Genomic DNA, 20,917 nt, shown 5'->3' with positions numbered 1-20,917 from the left:
TTCATTATAATCTATTCACAAACAGATTAAGCCATTGTGAACATTATTATTCAAAGAGAGAGTAACATTATTTGCATTACCTTTTCTATATCTTTCAAATAAAATATCAGGTACATCATGTAGGTCACATGAATTATAATGAGGAAAAATTGTATAAAATATCAAATAAATATTTCATTTTGATCAGTACATTAAACAATAATGTATTATGTATATAATACATAAAAACATATAATGTAATCTGTGTGTTAGAATCATTATGATATAATATTTACCACTTTTGAATAATAGGCAAGATCACATTTTCAAAGATTTTCTAAAAAAAAACATTGTAGGAAAAAAAATGTATTGACTAATGAAGGTGTGCAACTCCAAGGATAAACAGCTTACCATTTATTTGGAAATATAGGGACTATGATAAAACTGTAATCAGAGCAGCAGCATCACAGAATTAACAATTTTAAAATAAAAAGAATAGCCTAGAAGTGGTTGAAAAATTAAAAAGAAATTGAAATAATAGTAAATGTGAAGTCATAAATAGTTAAAAAAACAACTTTAGGAGATATTACTGAAAATTATTTGAACATTTCATGTACAATTATATTATGTATGTTCATAAATGCATATTTATGCCTCAGATCATTGATGTAACAGGATATTTAAATTATATTTTAATTAGTATTATTTAAAAAGATGTTCTTTACAAATTAATATTCTGTAAAGAATATTTGGTAATTTTACATGGGAATGTTAAAAATGAACACTATTGTGCTCAAGATATTTAGTAAGTTTTCTAATTATATGAATAATTTCCAACCGTGTTAGGTATATATACATTTTTTCTTAGGAACCTATTTTTTTTTAGGAAAAAGTTTGAAAGCATGATGCCTCTTTTTCAAAAATGTGGTAGCTTTTACATCAGAATGATTTTAACCATTGGATGAATCAAAGCTGTTATGATTAGTCAGGTGTATTAGGTGCAGACAATTAACAATAGTCTATGTCTCTTTGAAGGTGATATTAAATCAGCTTCAAAGGGTCATTGTTTAAAAGTTATATATATATAAAATTAAATTTATATTAACAGAAAAACTAATGAAAGAAATAATAAAATGAATAAAAAACTTTAAAAGATTTGATTATAACAATCAAGAAAAGATCAATAGAAAGGAGTTTGTAGATAAAGTTTGATTGTACAAATAAAAAGTAAAAGTATAAATTCAGAAAAATCTTAATAAACTATTTTGGATCCCACTTGACCTCACTTGTCCAAAATGAGATTTTTATGATAAAAATTATACTATTAAAGAATAACAACTAAAAATCATTATTATTAAAATAATCTGGGATCCATTTGACCATCTTCCTTGAAAACTACCGCATATAACATTTTAAAGTCACTACATGAAAATGAATAGAGAAATTATAAAAAATCTAAAATTCATAAGTAGGGCTCATGGGTTTTAAAGATTTCCTTTCATCTACATGAATACTAAATTTTCAATATTGTTTGAGGTTTTTGCAAAAAAAAAAAGGATTTGTTTTGATGGTCCTTTATCCTATGCAATCGCAAATTACAGCAAAGCTAGGAGATATATTATCTTCTATATAGAATGTGTCACGGAGTTCTCCCGACACTTTCACAAGCTATTCTACTAGTGAAAATAATGGAAAAAGTTCATATAAACATATGTCTTATCATATGGCTATTCCAGTGAAATGGGGTTATACTCAAATTTTTAGGACGTTAATTAAGGAAAAGAATTAATAATTTCTTTTGGTTTTGACCTGAAAAATTGAATAAAATTTAGTCCCAAATACTCTGTACGGTTTCTAAACAAAATTGAAATTTTTCTAAGTTTTATTTGTTTTATTCAACTTATTTTATACCATTTTGTTAAGAATTAAATTTTCTACAAGTTTTAAAGATGTATCTGCTTTTTTCCCATTTATCAAAGTACGTCAAACATAATAAACAGGGTATTTTACCTCAAATTTTTCAAAACTACTGGAAATACGGCTCTGGGATTTAGGGACCACAATTTTCTACAAGTTTTAAAGATCTATCTGTTTTTTTCCCCATTTACCAAAGTACGTCAAACATAATAAACCGGGTATTATTTTACCTCAAATTTTTCAAAAACTACTGGAAGTACGGCTCTGAGATTTAAGAACCACTGACTGACTGACTTATTCAACAACACCCAGCAAAAACTACCGAAGATAAATTAGTGAAAATTTGTATACATGTTCGTATTACGGTGTAAGTACATAGTAAGAAAAGATTTTTTTGAAATTCTGAGTTTAAAGGATTAAAATGGATTTATAATGAGATTTACTATTTTTTAGTTTCTTGGTAACCAATAGAGATATCAATTTGATTTTTGGTGTGTAATCTTCATGTGAATATCTAATAACTGATTTTTTTTTTAATTTTTCTGAAATTCTGAGTTTAAGGGATTAATATGGATTTTTAATTTTTCTGAAACTTCGATATTTTTTTAAAAATCTCTTGGAAAAATTATATCAACTTGATTTTTGGTGTGCGTAATTTTCGTGTACATATCTAATAATAAACTTCTAGATTTTTCGAAATTGAACCTTGAAAGTGGTAAAGCAAGGTAAAAAATTAGAACAATGCTTGCAAGTTTTTCCTAATTTCCGACTACTAAACGAGATATTCATTAAATTTGGGCTTGCAAATACTCTTCGGATAAATATTTAAAAGGAATTTTTCGGTTTTTTATTAATTTCGATTTTTTAAGGGGTGCGAGGGTGGTTCAATAAACACAGCCACTGTTAGTGTATGTGCGATGCGACTGCCAGCACTTGCCTCCGGAACGCTAGTATATTTGCGTTCTTAGTTACTTGCGACATAACTCGTTTCCCGTCGCGGCCAATCTTTTTTTATGTTTTTCAGTGAAGTATGGAATATGGAATAGTCAAATAGGCAGGCGCAGCCATTGGCGTCGCACATGAGTAACAGTGGAAGCGGCTGTCTTAGTTAAGTCGCTCGCTGTATACCGTCGCCCCTTTAAAAAATTGAAATTAAAAAAATCCCGAAAATGGTTAAGATATTTATCTGAAGAGTATTTGCAAATCCAAATTTACTAAATATCTCGTTTAATATAGACGGAAATGGAGAAAATTTGCAACTATTGTTTGACAATTTTTTTTAATGTTTTAACCCCTTTCAAGGTCAAATTTTAAAAATTGGTTTTTAGATATTCACGTGAAGATTACACACCTGCCAAAGATCAAGTTGATATTTTTATTAGTTAGGTACGAAAATTATAACAAAATCTTGTATATATTTTTAGATAGAAACATTTAAAGCAATTCAAAAATTTTATGCGATCTACTTGTAATTTGTATACATACAGAATATAAAAGTAGTTTATTTAATTTCAACCTTACAAATGTTTTTCTTTTTTAATAATGATTAGTACTTGTAATTTGGATAATTCACTATTATTCTGTTATAAATAGATGCATTCTTCATATTAGATTCTCAAATTTTACAGATGTTTAGTAGTTGCGAATTTAATATTCTAACCGTCTTTATTTTTTCTGTTTAATCTCCGGGAATTATCGTTCAGGTATTACTTCAGAGGATGAATGAGCATGATATGTTTGAGTGTAAATGAAGTGTAGTCTTGTACATTCTTAATTCGACCATTCCTGAGATGTGTGGTTAATTGAAACCCAACCACCAAAGAACCCCGGTATCCACGATCTAGTATTCAAATCCAAATAAAAGTAACTGCCTTTACTAGGACTTGAAAGCTGGAGCTCTCGACTTCAAAATCAGCTGAGATTTGAGAAGAAGCGTTCACCACTAGACCGACCCGGTAGGTTTAATATTCTCAACCAATATTCATTCAACCTTACGACACCTGTTTTTATTTAATGACTACATTATTTTAGCTGTAGAAAGGGAAGCCGAAATAAAAATGAATGAATATCGATACAGATCCTTAACGTTAAATAGCTATATTAATTAATATTTGTAATAAAAACTGTCTGGCCTGATCACAAACTATTAAAAAATCCATTCATTTCTTACAAACATTAAAAGAAACAGTATTCGAGACTAAATAACGGCCAATTATTCTGTTTGTTATTTAAATACAAGCGTACGCGCCATTTTAAAACGTTTTAGATTACTAGGTTTCTAATTACAAAAAAGAAAAAAATGGATACGTATATTTAAAAGATTCCAGCATTTTTCATTTTGAGACCCAAACTCAAAAATTTAATGATAACGATAATTTACTTGTACAATTACGTGAACCAAAACTGAAAGTAACCAAGAAAATTTCAACAAAGTTGATATTTTTGGAAAAATTATACAAAACTTTACTTTTAAATAAGTTCAAAAATTGTACAAGTATAATTTCCTTGTACGTCCAGCACTAACCGACATACAACTGTCCCTGATCATCCCCTATCACTTTATCCTTTGTGATTCCTAATATTAAACTTTATAGTCTAAAATCCGGCAGTTGATTTCTACAGTATCTATTTTTTTTTTAATGAAACTCGATTTAAATGAATGATTAATGATAATGTAATACATTATTGCTGGGTTGCCTAGCAAAAATTAGCCGAAATTACCTTTAAATAAATATATTGTAATTAATTTATTTTAACGAATTGCAACTATATTTTTTTAGGTGAATTATTTAAACGTCATTTGAACGAAAATGATATGAAGAATGTAAAAAAAAATTGGTTGCCAGCTCTCAGTCAGCCGCAACCTCCAAGTTGCCAGGTGTAAACCGTAAGGAAGCACCAAACTTAGCCCTCGATTTATACTTCAAGAATTTTAGTACGGTTTTTGGTCTAAGAAAATGAATAAAAGTAGTTCCAGACTCCTGTCTCACTTAGGTTTTAAAAAAATGGGTTAAACACAAAAACGTTTTGTCGGAAAATACATTTTTTAGGTTTGGAATAAAATAACTTTGTTAATTTACCGATAAACTAATAAAACTTTTAATTACCTTTTGTCGCCGAATGGAGTCGACGGCATGCGGCACTTAACCTTGTGGTAGCTTTGAAAAGGGCTGTTGTTGTCGTTGATTGGCTTCGACGGCTCTTTGTAATTAATAACCTTGTGGTAGTCCTGAAAAGGGCCGTTATTGTCGTTAGCTCTGAGAAGAGCTGGGGTCCGGAAGCTAGTCTCCGGCGAAGTCAACTTGGCTGTAGTCGGGGAGTTGCGGCTGATTCCATTGGAATCAGACTGGGCTTCCCCTCAGCGGCAGTTGGGTCTCCATTACAGCGTGGCAGTGGTGGATCCCAGAGCCCCACGGTGTCGGTCGTCTTTCGCCGGCGCGGCTGAGGCGGTTCTCCCCGAGCGATACCACGCTGGATCGGCTTCTGCTGCTGAGTCCGCTGGCCAGGGCGATTGAAGCCCAGCCAGCTGGAGCGGGAACGTAGTGTCCGCGTCCAGCGGTTCCCTCGGCGGGACAGCTAGGCCTGCTGCTCGGGACAGCTAGGCGGCCGGCGGGGATATTGGCATCGCTGGGAGGTCCCACGTTGAGGCGGCTAGGGAACTTCTTCCATTTTCTCATTGGTCTTCTCCAGGTGGTGGTCGACATGAATTAAAAATTTATTAGAGCCAGAGAGTGGTGGGGCCGCAGCTATGATGGAAGACCGGCATTGAATCGTTGTGCTTATAGCACACCTGTTTCTCGAATTCGCCTCCACAAAGCCTCAAATGTTTTACGATCTGGTACTCTTCGATCTGGATAATTTTTCACACACGGCAGCCAATCCATTTTTATTTACTTTAACCTAAATTGACAACATGTCTGTTAACTCTCCAAATGAAAACAAATTTGTGCTATCATCCAGTGTGAATAACTGACCGAATAAGTAACAGTACAAATATCGCTCAAACGAATATTCAAATGCTGGACAGTAAACTTAATTGTTTAAAAAACTTGTATTCAATTTCTTACATCAAAACTCATAAGGAAGCAGCACCAAATTTATTCCTCGATTTGTATCCCAAGAATTTTACAAAGGTCGCAGAAAGAAGGGCTAAATATTTCGCGAGCCGAAAACGAATCGTTTTCTGATTTATGTTTACAAGATTTTTTTGTTAAATTTTTTGCTATAGAATCATCTCCCGAGAGATTGCCGCGCAATTTGGGATCATCTGTATATACATACACACACGCGCATAAGATGAACAGAATTTTAGCCCTGCTTTAAAAAAGATAATTAGTTAAAGTAAAGAGAAATATGTAGGTATATTTTACTGAACATAAAAATGTTCCTCGACTTAGCATATAAATACATTGTTTCATGTTGATAGAGGCATATTAATTTGTTACTTTACTTAATCTGATCTGATATTTACTGTAGTACGCACACCAGTCGTCAGTTCAGAGCTGGTTTCTTTAAAAATAGCGTTAATCACTTTAAGGATTGTGATGAACAATTTGCAAATGTCATTAAAAATATCTTTTGAATTTAGGAATGGTGGCATGATTTTGTATCATGTGAGCATCTTAATCGAATCGAGCCTTTTCCAACTGCAGTTATTTAAGTTTCACCTTTAACACTGCTACTATTACTACTCTCGTCTATTGTTGTCAGTTTTAAACTGTTCATGTTTAGTTCAGAATAGTATGCAGTTGTGTTTTCCTAAAGTGCCTTATTCGATCGAGGAAAGGCCTTCAATTCTTTCTTCGATCAAATAAGTGGAAGCTTATGTGGGTTCTGGATCCTTTCAAAAAATATTTGAGGAAAAAATTAACAAATTCCGGTACCTCCGCAAAGAGTAGCATACACGATCTGGTTAAAAAATGGAGTACAAGGATATCAGTTTCAAACTCAAAACGAAACAGATGACTTTTTCTTAGGACTCAACAGCCCCAGCCAGTGTTCAAAGAAAACCTTCTGCGGATTAAGTTATCTTAACAAAAGGTTACCATAAGGTTCTTGTTTATTTAAATTTTAAATTACATAGTGAACCACTGCAATAAGTTAAGAAAAAATAGACAAACCGAAATGTCATAATTATTTGACAGGTTTCTCAAAAACATTGTGGATAGATATATATTTTTCCTTTATATTTCACAAGACGTAACATCATTTATCTGGGCATGTTAATTTGTATAACACCAGGTACTGAATGACAGATGTAAAAAATGCATTCGGTTCTATCAAGTGGGAATCAATAAATAGGGCATTAGTGGAAAAAGGTATCAGTCCTTATTTAAGAAGGCAGATAGGGGAATACCTCTCAAATAGAGAATGCTTGGTGGACACGCAGAGTGAGTGCCAACGTTTCAATATTTATGGTGGTGTCCCACAGGGCTCTGTACTGGGACCCTTACTCTGGATACTGGCCTTCGATGGGATATTAAGACTAGACTATCAGTATGGGGTACAAGTAATTGCCTATGCAGATGACCTGGCGATACTCATCAAGGGTAAAACAACTGTCGATGTACAAGAGAGTGCTAACAACACGTTACGGACGATAGATAATTGGTTGAAAGAGAGGGGACTCCAGCTGGCAAAAGAGAAATGTAAATATATTATGTTCACAGGGAAGAGAATTTTAGACCGTCCGGCCATCCAAATTGGAAACCAACAAATAACAGAGGTCGAAAAGATTAAATACCTGGGTGTGACTTATGAGAAGAATTGCCGGTTCACCCAGCATATAATAGACATATGTGCCAAAGGTGAACAGATGACTAAGAATTTGAATATAATAATGTCTTTGCAGAGAGCTCCAAGACCCTCTAAGCGAAGGGCGATAGCGTCCACAGTGACATCCATGATGTTATATGCAGTACCAGTGTGGTGGCACTCAGTCAGGGTTAAAAGAAATTTGAACAGACTGGTTAGTACTCATATGAGGCTGTTGCTGGGGGTTGTTTCAGCTTACAGGACGGTCTCCTATGAGGCGTTGTGCGTGTTGTCTGGGGTTCTACCAATAGACTTAATGGCCCTAAATAGAGTCGAGAGGGCACAAGGCCTCGAAGCAAATGAAGCAAAAGATAGGCTTAGACATAGATGGCAAAATAGATGGCAGGAGGACCAGCCAGACGCACGAAGGAGTGATTCCAGATCTGGCACTATGGTTATACAGGAAACATGGTGAGTTAAATTATCATATCACGCAGTTTTTTACAGGTCATGGCAATTTCAATGAGTACCTCCATCGTGTTGGAAGAAGGCCAGGTCCAGAATGTATGTACTGTGAGAGAATTGACAATGCAGAACACACATTTTTCTGCTGCGAGAGGTGGGCAATTAAAAGAAGGAACTGTGGCATAATAGGTATGAGCCCAGAAGAGGTCCTAGAGCACATGTTGAGGAGCGAAATAAACTGGAAGAAGGTTACGGAATTTATAGTAGCAGTATTAACAGAGAAGGATATAGATGAAAGGCGACTAGGTTACTAGTGTAGAATAGGGTAGGGTGGACAGCCTCAGTGGTGAGAGACGGCACGCTGAGGTGTGTCGTTCTCAATGATCCACTGAGGACTCCTAGGGTTTAGATAGGTTCTGATGAAGAAGAAGAGTAAGAAAAGACCCGGTGCCACGTTACGGCTATTCGAGGTATGTCGTGGTTACCAAATGGGCAAACAGAAAATCACTCAAAAGAGCTGACACCGGCGAGCCGACCTACCATGCCGGACGTTCAGCTGGTAGGCGGGGAGGCTCGTTAGAGTTTACCAGACACTCCCCTGGGTGGCGCAATACGAACCAGTCGGACCGGCCCAGGGGAGTAGAGGCGGAAAAAAAAAAAAGGTACTGAATGACTGAAAATCCTCTCCAAATGTTTGAGCATGAAACTGTCGGTGTGATGGTGTGCTACTTCTGACAATTGAATAGGGGGGGAGGGGGCAATATTTCTTGACCAGACTAATCATACAAAAGTTACCGTATAGTTTTTAGAAGAATTATGAGCTCAGTTAATAAATCACGAAAAAGAATACGGCTTTTTCCAACGAGATGTAGTAAAATATCACATATTAAACGATACAATAAAGCCGGTCATATCGCTTCTATAACAGCTATCAGCAGAGGACATCAGGCCTCACGTTTTCGTAGCGATTTCTTCCTTTGGGACTATTTGAAGAGAAGAGTTATGAATCAAATCCCGACACTGTCTATGGACTGAAAGCGAACATTCAACAAGAATCGATGGGATTGAGAACAACGGCATTGCGACTGAATATGATGAGCATAGCTGTGTAAGTGCTCACTTCGAATATCTTACGTAAAAATATTGTAAATATGAACAATTTTGGTAATATACAGACATTAATTTAACTTACGTTTTCATTTATAAAATGTTACGTACCACAACCGTGTTTAATCTATGATATTTCAGTACGAGATAGTCGCGGAGTCGGTGAAGTTATCCCAAACGAGATTAAAATATGGGTTTATTATATTATACAGCTATGCTATAGTCTATTTAAAGTAAATGGCTATGTAACTAATCGTCCCTGAATGATTGTGTGAACATTTTTTGCCGTGATATCATAAACTCAAAGATTCTTCTAACGTCTTTTCTTAACTATTTTCTTTAAAATGATTAAAAATGTTTGTCTCAAGATTATCTTTACTGTTAGGATATCATTATCTTTACACAATGCTAACGATGAATATCGTCTGCATGAATATCATGTAGCATTAAATCAAAAGAATACAAAAATTGAAGAGGGGGAGAAAGAGGTATCGTAAAGCTTTCGTTATTGAAGAGTTTTACTTTAAAATATCCAATTGTACTGGGATTTACTCATTCATTTGAAGAATAAGGAAATTAAACCTAAAAATTCTTCATTTTTTTTTTTTAGTATCGTATTGACCTAAAATAACCGGAGAATAAAATTTAATCTGTTTTGAAAAAGCGCATATATACATATTTTACAACTTAAAATAAAATTCAGAATAGTATTTTATTGATATTTTCAGTCATATAAAAGAATAATTTGTAACTAAATCACCGTATAAACGCAATAAATATAAGAATTATAACAATTTTATGGACTCAATAAAAAATAAGGAAAATATATCGGAAAAATTAAATCAATGATTACGTGACTTAATCATATTTGATAAAGATAAAAATTTTGATTTATTCTATTAATAAATAATATATTACAAAAATATTTTATTATTAAACTATTATAACTTTAAAAATTAGATAAAATATCAATTATCTGAGAATACGAGTATATTAAAAAATTCGTTTAATTATTTTTTACCTCATTACAGTAATAATTTATTGTACATATTTTGTATTCACCAGCAAGAATTATTGATTATACAATGGACTGTAGTATGAATTAGATAAGATATAAAATAGATATAAAATATAAGATATAAAATTAGATAAGATATCAATTATCTGAGAATACGAGTATATTAAAAAATTCGTTTAATTATTTTTTACCTCATTACAGTAGTAATTTATTGTACATATTTTGTATTCACCAGCAAGAATTATTGATTATACAATGGACTGTAGTATGATTTAGATAAGATATAAAATATAAGATATAAAATTAGATAAGATATCAATTATCTGAGAATACGAGTATATTAAAAAATTCGTTTAATTATTTTTTACCTCATTACAGTAATAATTTATTGTACATATTTTGTATTCACCAGCAAGAATTATTGATTATACAATGGACTGTAGTATGATTTAGATAAGATATAAAATAGATATAAAATATAAGATATAAAATTAGATAAGATATCAATTATCTGAGAATACGAGTACATTAAAAAATTCGTTTAATTATTTTTTACCTCATTACAGTAATAATTTATTGTACATATTTTGTATTCACCAGCAAGAATTATTGATTATACAATGGACTGTAGTATGAATTTCTTCTAATATTTCCTACTAATATTATTCGCATATTTGTTAGGTTTTATAATCGTAACGGTTGTGAGAGATAACTCACTCATAACTTAAATATTCAGTCATAATAAGCATCCCATACCAGTTGATTTCTTAATACTGTTATACTGGACGAGTAACTTAACTCCTAATAGGTTAGGTGTACACCTAATCTGTTAGGTAAACAGTATTAGAAATCACTGTGATAATAATTCTAAAGAAAATCTTTGTGGTAATGCTGTACCTTTAATAACTTAAATATTCGTTTTTCTACATAGCATTTAAACAGTATCTAACACATTATTAAGACAAATCAAATTATTCGTAAATACTAGCTGAGCAAATCTTATTTATTGGCTGTATCTATCATTTATTTTTTTTTAACTGTCACATATGAAAAACTCCATTAGGGAAGAGCATTCGGTAATTTTTAGTTTTAACCCCCCAATCATTCTTGCTCAAATCAACTCAAAATCACTAAAAAATAACTATTATGTTGAATAAAATAATTTTTTTACCTACGCTCGCTAACCTCGACTAGTTAATAGTAATGTTTTGATTATTTAAATAATCTAATTGGAGAGCCGGTTTCCGTAGCTACAGAGTATTCTTGGATAATTCTCAGACTGATACAGAGATGGCGTAACTATAACCAAACATCTGTAATATTTGTTAAGTATGATTCTTTAGATGGTATGTGTAAGTTTCAGATGCGTGCTGCGTTTATTTGCTCATTTGTGGCGATCGAGTAAAGCAAACCAGCTTAATATTTTTTTGAAAAATGGATAAAGTTGTAGTTCGACCTGTTATAAAGTACTTCGTACATAAATGTATAAGCTAGACGGGCAAAACGTGGTTGGTTCCACTTTAAAGGATTATTCTTCGTTTTTCACGGGAAAAAAAGTAGAAGATGAGAGCTCGGGACTCCTAGAAACCGTTACGACCGAAGAAATCGTTGCAAAACTCCATACGCCGTATGAGATGATTATCAACTGAAAGTAAGCGAGCTTACTGATATCAAAAACATGTCGACAGACTGGGTCTAATACATTTTACACGATTTTTTGGGTATGAAAAAGCTTTCCGCTCGACGGGTGCGGCGTTTGTTAACAGTTGACCAAAACGCATTCGACTGAATACCTCTAAAGAGTGTTTATAATTAATTAAACACGATTCTTCTGAATTTCTTCGAAGTTTTATATAAGTAAATGAAATATGGATTCAAACGCCAGACACCAAACAGCAGTCCAAAACGAATAGGTGAGTGTGCGACAAAGAAAGCGAAAACGGTTCCATCTGCAGTAAAGTGAGAGGTACGGTTTTTTTTTATTCTCGTGGTGAATCTCGTAGATTTATACTGACATAATAAAGATAAGATATATGCTGACATAATAAATATTTTACAATTATGACAAGCTTAGCGTTTTATTAAGACGCTTCAATACAAAACAGTACAGTTGGATTTTCTTACAAACGAAATGCATTTGATCATCCTTATGAGAATTTATCATCTAATAGAACGTCCAGAAATTTCGATTTGTGAGCAACAGAGATACCATCATTAATGAGAATTCAGTGAATTAATTCACGCGATCAGCAATGTTATGTCCATCTGAGATGAGAAGCACGGATGCAACATTTTATCTATACTTAAATTTAGATGGTTACAATCCACCCAGTGAAATTGTTTGAACTGATATCGTACAATTTTCAATTTATTTTAATTATTTTCATATTTTACTTCTATATTATTACTTCTTTATTATTTATTTTACTTCTTTCATATGACACTACTATATTTATAGAAGAAGTTCAATAAAAAAATAACATTTAACAATGACAAATTACGCTAAAGTAAGTATACAGCGTGTTTCAAAGTTATGTTACCACTCAAATGGCAATATGTTCCTGGTAATGAAATGTGTATTTAAATGAAAGTTCCCATATCGTTTACATTTTGGTGGTTGAAGAAGTAAGCAATTACAGCTAACATATAATAAACAGCATAACACTAGTCCTAATTGAAGGCTAAAGTTCAATATCGTACATGTTTAGTGCATGGTTAATAGTTAGATACATATTCATCCCGATTGAGTGGCAACATAATTTTGAAACACTCTGTATATTATGGATATCTTAATAAAAATTTTATGCATTTTATGAAATTAAATAGTTTTAATTAGACGTTTTAAATACGCTATAAAAAAGCGGTGTTCGTACAAAAAAGGGGTACTTAGTTATAATTAAAAAAAAACAGGTTTGAATAGATAGCTATAATGAAAGAGTCTAAAAGAAATTAAAGAGCAAAAAGAAAAACAAATTACACAAAAGTATTAAAAAAAAATGTAGAAAAAAGTGAAAGAAAGTAGAAATCAAAATAGAATGAGAGTTGATAAAAATAAACCTATTGCAAGAAATTTCACGGTTGTCGTTTTTTTAGTCTGAAGGCAGGAAATGACGAACTTTAAAATATTGATTTACTTTTTGTATTTACTTTGGCTGACTGCTAGTAATAGCATTTAATAATAACAAACAAAAAGAATGATATAAAGAAAAATAAATACTGTAATTAAGTCAAGATCTTCCTTTCTATTTCTTAAGGAAAGGAAATATAAAATGGTTTCATTCATTATAAATGTATTTTCCTTTTGTAAATTTAACTTAATAGTAATAATACTTCCCTTCATTAGGCACATTAAAAAAAAAGTAAGTTGAGTTCTGTTTTTAGAATGGTTAATTCAATTCTCAGTCCCTTTCAGTTCTACTCTTTAAGTCTTTTAATCTCAAAATATTTACTTCATTTTACATTATCAATTTTGTTTTTCATTCTACCTTTTATCTTTGTTTTATGTTATTAAATTATCCATAAAAATAAGAAACTCAAAACCATTACGAAAATTTTCAAAATTTTCTACAAAAAAAAAATACAATTCTAAAATAAACATTAAGAAAAATATTACCAGTTTATAGTTAGTAACTTATAAAAATATTTTCCTATAAAATAAATTTTCAGTTGAATGAAATCTGGCTTAGTAAAGAACATTTAATTTAAAAATCCGGTACATGTCTATAGAATATGCGCACCACTGATTATTTGATTAAATACCAAATTTATTTATTTTTAACAATAGAGGAATACTATTTAAAGATTACACGTGTCGAACGGAAAGGATAAAATAAAAGTAAGTTTCCTTATTATAACGATGCAAATTCAATTCAGTATCTGTATCTAATATATTGCAGCCGGTAACCTAAGTTGGTTTTGTGCATGTACAGTAAAAGCAGTTTAATTTTGCTACCGATGTTTAACAAGAATGTTTAGAATTTTCCGACAAACGAACACGATGCTATTGAATTCCTGCAACTACGTTAGAATTCTACCGGAAACCTTGACAAGACGCAATGAACATGCTAAGGTTGTATATGAATCCTTGTATGGCGTTGCAACAAACGTACTTGCTGATAGACTGTCAATATGCGTCTCGGTAAGAGGCTTAAAATTTTCAAACCTCAGTTTTGCGACTGTCTTATATTTTCTGTATAGTAGTACTTCGAACTATTAAGTGTTGCTCGGTTTCACCGTGAATCAGAAAAGGTCCAAATACAGTAATTGACGGGAAAAAGTAAATACTTTTTTTATTCGCTTCACCCAGTATTTATTTTAACAAAGTCATATCTACTTTACTTAACAATAAAAACTTTTATGTAATTACTAATTTTTATTCAGTTCATACTTATTATAGCAGCATTATCATGCATACATTTGATAAACAAATTCTAAATATTACTTAACTGCTTCAAAATTATTAAGTTTTATTTTTATTTAATTTTATTAAATTTTAAGAATCTCGACAAACGGTTCGTTTGTCGAGATTCTTTTTCTCCTATCCTCCCAATTAACTCCTTATACTTCCATATGTATCCTCACTATACTTCCTCTATTATCCTTCCTATACTTCAATTAAAATTTGAATAATACATTACTTGTCGTGACCTCACTAAATTTAATTAAAATTTCTGTCTTAATCTCTTTGACCTGAAAATGTTGGGAATTACTGTATCGATTAAGAACCAAATATTTAAGTTTTTAAGAAGTGAATTAAACAAATGCACAATTTATAAGTTTATTGTAGTAGTATTTTTTATTGTACACAGTATTAATAGTAGTATGGAAGTATTAACAGTATGGAATACTAATGCAACATATATGTTATAAGTTTTTTTTATTATAGGAAATGAATCAGTACTGCTTACAACTACTTTGAAATCAGTTAAATTTTAAAATAACAGGACATCGTAATTTTTAAAAGGTTCTTCTTTGTTTTACAGCCAAAACACCCCTTAGGCTGGTTGGCAGCAGCCAAATCTTCTCGCTTATCTTACTCTTTATAGCTCCCAGTACTTTACTCTTTAGCTCCCAGTAAAAATCACAGTTCACATCGTCCATTACCTGTTTCATGAACTCCAACCAAGGCCTTCTCCTACAATTTCTGCCTTCCATCTGTCCTTCTATCACCCTCTTAACCAGACCCTGGTGCCTAACACTGTGCCATATTATCTGAGCTCTTCTTCTTTTTAACTGGTTCAAAAAGTTTATCCTTCGTCAACTCTCTTAAATAAGGAGGTATTTAAAAGTGTCAAACGACACTTTTAAACAACCTTTGAAAAGTATACGCGTGGAAAAGTACTATTTACTCAATATTTTCTCGATTCAAAATTGATAAAAACTGCATCGCATGATGATCATCGGTCAACAACATTGTATGATGAACAATAAAGATTAAATAAAGCAATGGAGATAAAACTAGTTAACACAAGATTAGGTTAAGATACGTTAACTAAAGAAGATTCATCAAATAGAATATTATCCGACTCATTCTCATTATTATCAAAAAAAAAGATTATTTCTTTATCATTTAAAGTCATTTTAACAGAAAACTTAGAAAAAAACAAAACTTCAATAACAACCAGTCAGGGGTTAGTCTAATGGTTAAACTCGTCATCACAAAATCAGCTGATTTTCAAAGTCGAGAGTTCTAAGGTCTGAGTCCTTGTAAAGGTAGTTGCTTTTATATGGATTTGAATGCTAGACTGTGGATACCGGTGTTCTTTTATGGTTGGGTTTCAATTAACCACACATCTCAGGAATGGTTGGCCTTAGACTGTTTAAGACTACATATTTACAATTACATGCCAGACAGATGCCTTGGCATCTCTGCAAAGAACTGTTGACATCATGTCACGTACTGTTCCTCTGTAACTAGTATACATAAATAAATAAAAACGTTTATTTACAACAAAGCTATGTTACTCCTGTTAGACTCACAGTAATTTGAATGATAAGATGCTTGCTTGAGGCTAAAAATTAAATCACTGACTTTTTGTGAAAGAATATGTATTACTCTATAAGGTTTAGTAACTACAGTTCATATGATGGGTAGGGATGGATTGCTAGACAAATGAGGAGGCAAAACGAATGTCACCACAAATATATGCTTGTGCTGTACAGTAAATGCAACTAACTACATTGCAAACGACGATTGAAAACACAAAACTTTGTTGACTAACTGCCTGTGAAATGTCAAAAATGGAAATTTCTAAAACATTGTGACACTTAATGTTGACTTAATGTTGAATCGATTCAATTTATTTATAGCGGGGAACAACCGGAACGGTCGTTATAGATCAAAAGTTACGACTAAAAAAAGTGCCGTTCATCTGTCCTACAAATGAATTATAATGCTATATAAATTTTAACAAAATAAATAAATAAAATAGCTGTACAAACTTAATAAAAAAAAAAAAAAAAAAATTAAGTACGGCATACAAAAACCAAAAAAAATCAGGGTTATAAAGGGAATCAATTGGTATGTAATCACCAATTCCCGATTGTCCACAAATTGCACACTAAATAGTTTTTTTCGAGAAAAAAATGAATTGAAACTTCGGAACGCTTCAACTACCATTACGATAATAGTTAGGTTAGGATTTAACAATAAATGTCGATTTGGAAATCGAGAGTTCCAACGTTCAAGTCCCAATAAAGGCAGTTATTTTTATCTATTTGAATACTAGATCATGGATACCGGCGTTCGTTGGTGGTTGGGTTTCAATCAACCACACGTACAATCAACTGAGACGGTACAAGAGTTCATTTCATTTCCACTCATACATATCATCCTCTGAAGTAATACCTGAACGGTAATTCCCGGAGGCTAAAGAGGAAATAAGAGAGAATAAATGTCTCAGTGCGTGTGCCATGTGCCTTCAGTTCAGTATTATGTTTTTGTTTTTTATATTATTGAAAAAAACTTTGAATTGGATTAGTGATTATCTTAATAAATAAAAAAAAAAAAAATGAATTTGATTTTCTTTCTGAAATCCCGATGTCATTTCTAAAAACTGGCAACCCTGGTCGCAATACATGTGATAGTTATACACATGAATCCGGTCTATTCATTATGAGACTAGGCATATTATACTCAGAATAGATTTAAAATTAAGTTTCTTGTTTTTCAGACGTTTTAAATGCATCATAATCATAAGAAAAACTGGGATAAATAATGGAAAGCAAAATTTATCTTTGATTTCGTATTAGTTTTCATAGCTCGAAACCTGGAATAATTTAAAAATGTATGTATTTTATTGGATGAATGATCAATTTTCAATTGTTTTTTTGTTAATTAGGCTTTTCCGTTAGTTGTATATATATAGATTATTAGTATATCATCATTTTTGACCTCATCAGAATACCTCAATTTCGAGCTCATTATTTTTAAGGTATTTTTTACCTCAAAAATAATTACCGATTTAATTATGAAAATTCGTTGATAAAATAATTATTTAGAACTATAGCAAACGATTTTCTCAAGTTTATGAAATTATAAAACTTTGATGGCTTAAACAAAATTATTCGAGTGTGAATGAAAGTAAAAACTAAAAAATATTTTAAGAAATTTTAATGATCTGTAAAAACAAACTTTAGTAATGTCTAATAAGAATTCAAGACTACACTATTTTATCATTTACTGTAGATTTTAACTATTAAAAATAAGTAAATGTTTGCAACAATCGTATTCGACCCTTGGCGATTCCAATTCCTTGGAATTTTCTAGTTAGGTTTTACGGATGGTTTACCATTTCTTTATCAATGTGATTAATTGAAACCCAACCATCAAAGAACACCGGTAACCACAGTCTAGTATTCAAATTCATATAAAAGCAACTGCCTTTAAAAGGATTCGAACCTTAAAGCTCTCGACTTCGAAAATCAGCTTTATATGGTTTTTTCTGGGCGAAAAACGCTTCGGCGTTATCATCGCCCAAACACGATGTATGTGTTTTAAAAACTAAGTAAAAAGAAAATTCACAAAAATTTAAAAGAAACGCCCAGAAAACAAAACATGTAATATAAACCCAAAACCAATAGAATAAAAAAAAATAAAACAAAATGAAAACTTAAAGATAAAAGAAAAAACTTACACTAAATGTTAAAACACAAAAAAAAAAATATGAAAAACAGAATTAAAAAATATGTAAAATATTAGCACCCCGGAGAAATAAAAACATCCGGTCTAAAACTTCTTTATTTTTGCCTAAGTATTTGACGAAAATTCCTGGGCAATTTAAATTCACGACACAAAGCCGCATATCATATATGCATTCCACAATATATACATCGCATTCCACAATGCATATATCATATATACATTCATATTATGTATTCCACAAGAATGTGGCGCACAGTCAAGCGGCAACTGCATCGCATGCATACTGGTGCGTTTACTGCTGATATCAGATACCCGTGAGTAGCTCTCGTATGTTCTATCTACTATCAGCAGAGGACCACTTCCTCACGACAAATTTTCCTGTATGAGTCCCATAACAACACAGAACCTTAAATGTGGGATTTGGTTATCTAGCGTAGCCGTCTAATTCTAATCGAGATGAACAAGAAAGATAAAAAGTGATAAATATGTGCCTACGCTGTAAATAAGCTTTGTATAATCAATTAAAATCTAATTGTGATTTTAAATTTTGAGTGTAGTGCGCATCTTGCATTTAAATCTATTTTCCCGACATCCCAAATTTGGGGGTATAGATTTCATTTGGACAATTTTGGTACAGAAAAGTTGTAAATTTTGGTTTGCGTGATATCTATTGCTAGCACGGTAATGAAACGAGTGGCTGCTTGAAATCGTTCTTTGTACCACTTGCAAAAGTACTGGTGCTTACACAAAACTAAATAGTGTAGCCCCCATCAAATAACAAATACATTACTGATTTCTCGGATTCCATTGTAGACAAATATATTTACACCTCCAATTATAGTATGCAATTATGTATAGTAATGTATACTGAGCCTACTTACTGATGAGGCGTTGCCGTGAACAACAAACGGAACTGAAACTTTGATCGGCATTTCAAATCATTATCCCACCCAAAAAAATTATGTATTTGTATATTCCTTGATCATTTTTGAGAGTTATAAAGTGAAACAAATATAAAAATTAATAGAAGAGTGAAATCACTAGGTTCAGAAGAAAAACGGTAACTGAAGCAAAATTGGTACGATTAAACAATCAGAAGGAATTATCGCATATGATATATTACAATCGTCAGCCGTAAAACCGCTCCTAGAGATGTATAACACTTTTTTTAGGTAGATTTCATGAGAAAGCTACTTATTGTAATGGGACCATGATTTGACTTCCGGAAAATTTCGACATATCTTCGGGTTTCACATCCCCAGACCCCAAAACCACCGTCAGTTCAAAATTTTATATATATATTGGACACTATCTTGTGGACACGATGTAATTTTGCGCCAATCATTTTCAAATTGATACACAAAATATGACAACTTAAAATCTGGTCAAGTCAAAGTAATCAAAATATTGCAGGAATTGTGAGAAGGTGGGGCTTGTATGCTAAACATGTAAAAAAAATTTTCACATGCAACCGTTGTCGTCGTATTGAGTAATTATGAAGTTTTTCTTAACCTTAAGGTGGAAATCTTTTTTATTCCCTCCTTAGCACCGGTGAAATCTACCTCCTCCGCCTTCCGGCGTGCCGAAAGGGATTTTTTTTAAATGCTACGTTGCCATTTTCTACCCATATTGAGTGATTTGTGCTTTTCACCTATAATTTTGATTTTTGTTTTTGTCCTACTTATTCATTTTTGTATTAGTTCTATTATAAATTTTTGTTCTTATATACCAATCCTCAAAAAAAAAAAATTAAATTCAACTAGTCTCCATCGCAAAAAAACCTTATTTCTGTGAAACTTTATCTGTAGAATAGTATTTAAATTTGATAATGTGATAAGATATAGAAATTATTTATCAATTGCTTTGATACGTAAGCGAAAATAACTAGTATTTGACAGTTAGGTTTAAATAGCCTTTTCTATTGTTCAATTATTAGCTGTGTTTTAGTAATCATAAGTTGTATAAAAAATGAATTAATAATAATGATGAGGTGGCACTGTTAATTATTTGTCTTCAGAAGCGTAGATAATTAGTTAATAATTTAAGAATGTACGATAAAATTAAAACAAAAACATTATGCTTTTCCAATTTATTCAACCTATTTATATTAATACTACTTAAATATACATGTAGTATATTTAAGTTATTAAACAACATCGTAAGTGTTAGTCAAAAGTTATTTTTATACTGCTATTCCCAAGTTAATATAATTTATAAAATTATTAAAACATGAACTTAATTTTAAAGTCGACTACTTAAATTTATAAAGAGAGACAAACTATCAAATGATATCGAACAAATTGTAAAAGAAAGATATTTAAACCAAATAATATATGTTATGTATAACAATCATTGTTGAATTAGTTAGTTTCGTTCGTTTACTATAGTAAAGAAACAATTTCGTGCAGTCGGGGAAAGGCACAAACTGTATATAGTGTAATTTCATTGCACTGGTAGTGCCAGATGTTCTGGGATATGAACTTAGATACGAGAATTCAACTGAACTTGGCATTCATCCAGAAACCTTTTCCTTA

General features: G+C 31.7%; 1 protein-coding gene across 7 annotated transcripts in view; it reads left to right on the top strand.

The window, feature by feature from the left end:
• The window catches only part of LOC142327665 (uncharacterized), a 233,589-nt gene that overhangs the window by 75,255 nt on the left and 137,417 nt on the right, over positions 1-20,917 (top strand). For 4 of the 7 annotated variants that reach the window (XR_012757052.1, XM_075370891.1, XM_075370892.1 and 1 more), the window contains exon 2: positions 17,413-17,526. The exons of the other annotated variants lie outside the window; for them this stretch is intronic. The gene's annotated coding sequence lies outside the window, so the exon portion shown is untranslated. The remainder of the gene's footprint in view (positions 1-17,412; positions 17,527-20,917) is intronic. 7 annotated transcript variants of the gene reach the window in all.

The sequence above is a fragment of the Lycorma delicatula genome, chromosome 7 (genome assembly GCF_047948215.1).
Source record: "Lycorma delicatula isolate Av1 chromosome 7, ASM4794821v1, whole genome shotgun sequence".
NCBI lineage: Eukaryota > Metazoa > Arthropoda > Insecta > Hemiptera > Fulgoridae > Lycorma > Lycorma delicatula.
The sequence above is the reverse complement of the archived record's forward strand: the minus strand, read 5'-3'. Positions and strand labels throughout refer to the sequence as shown.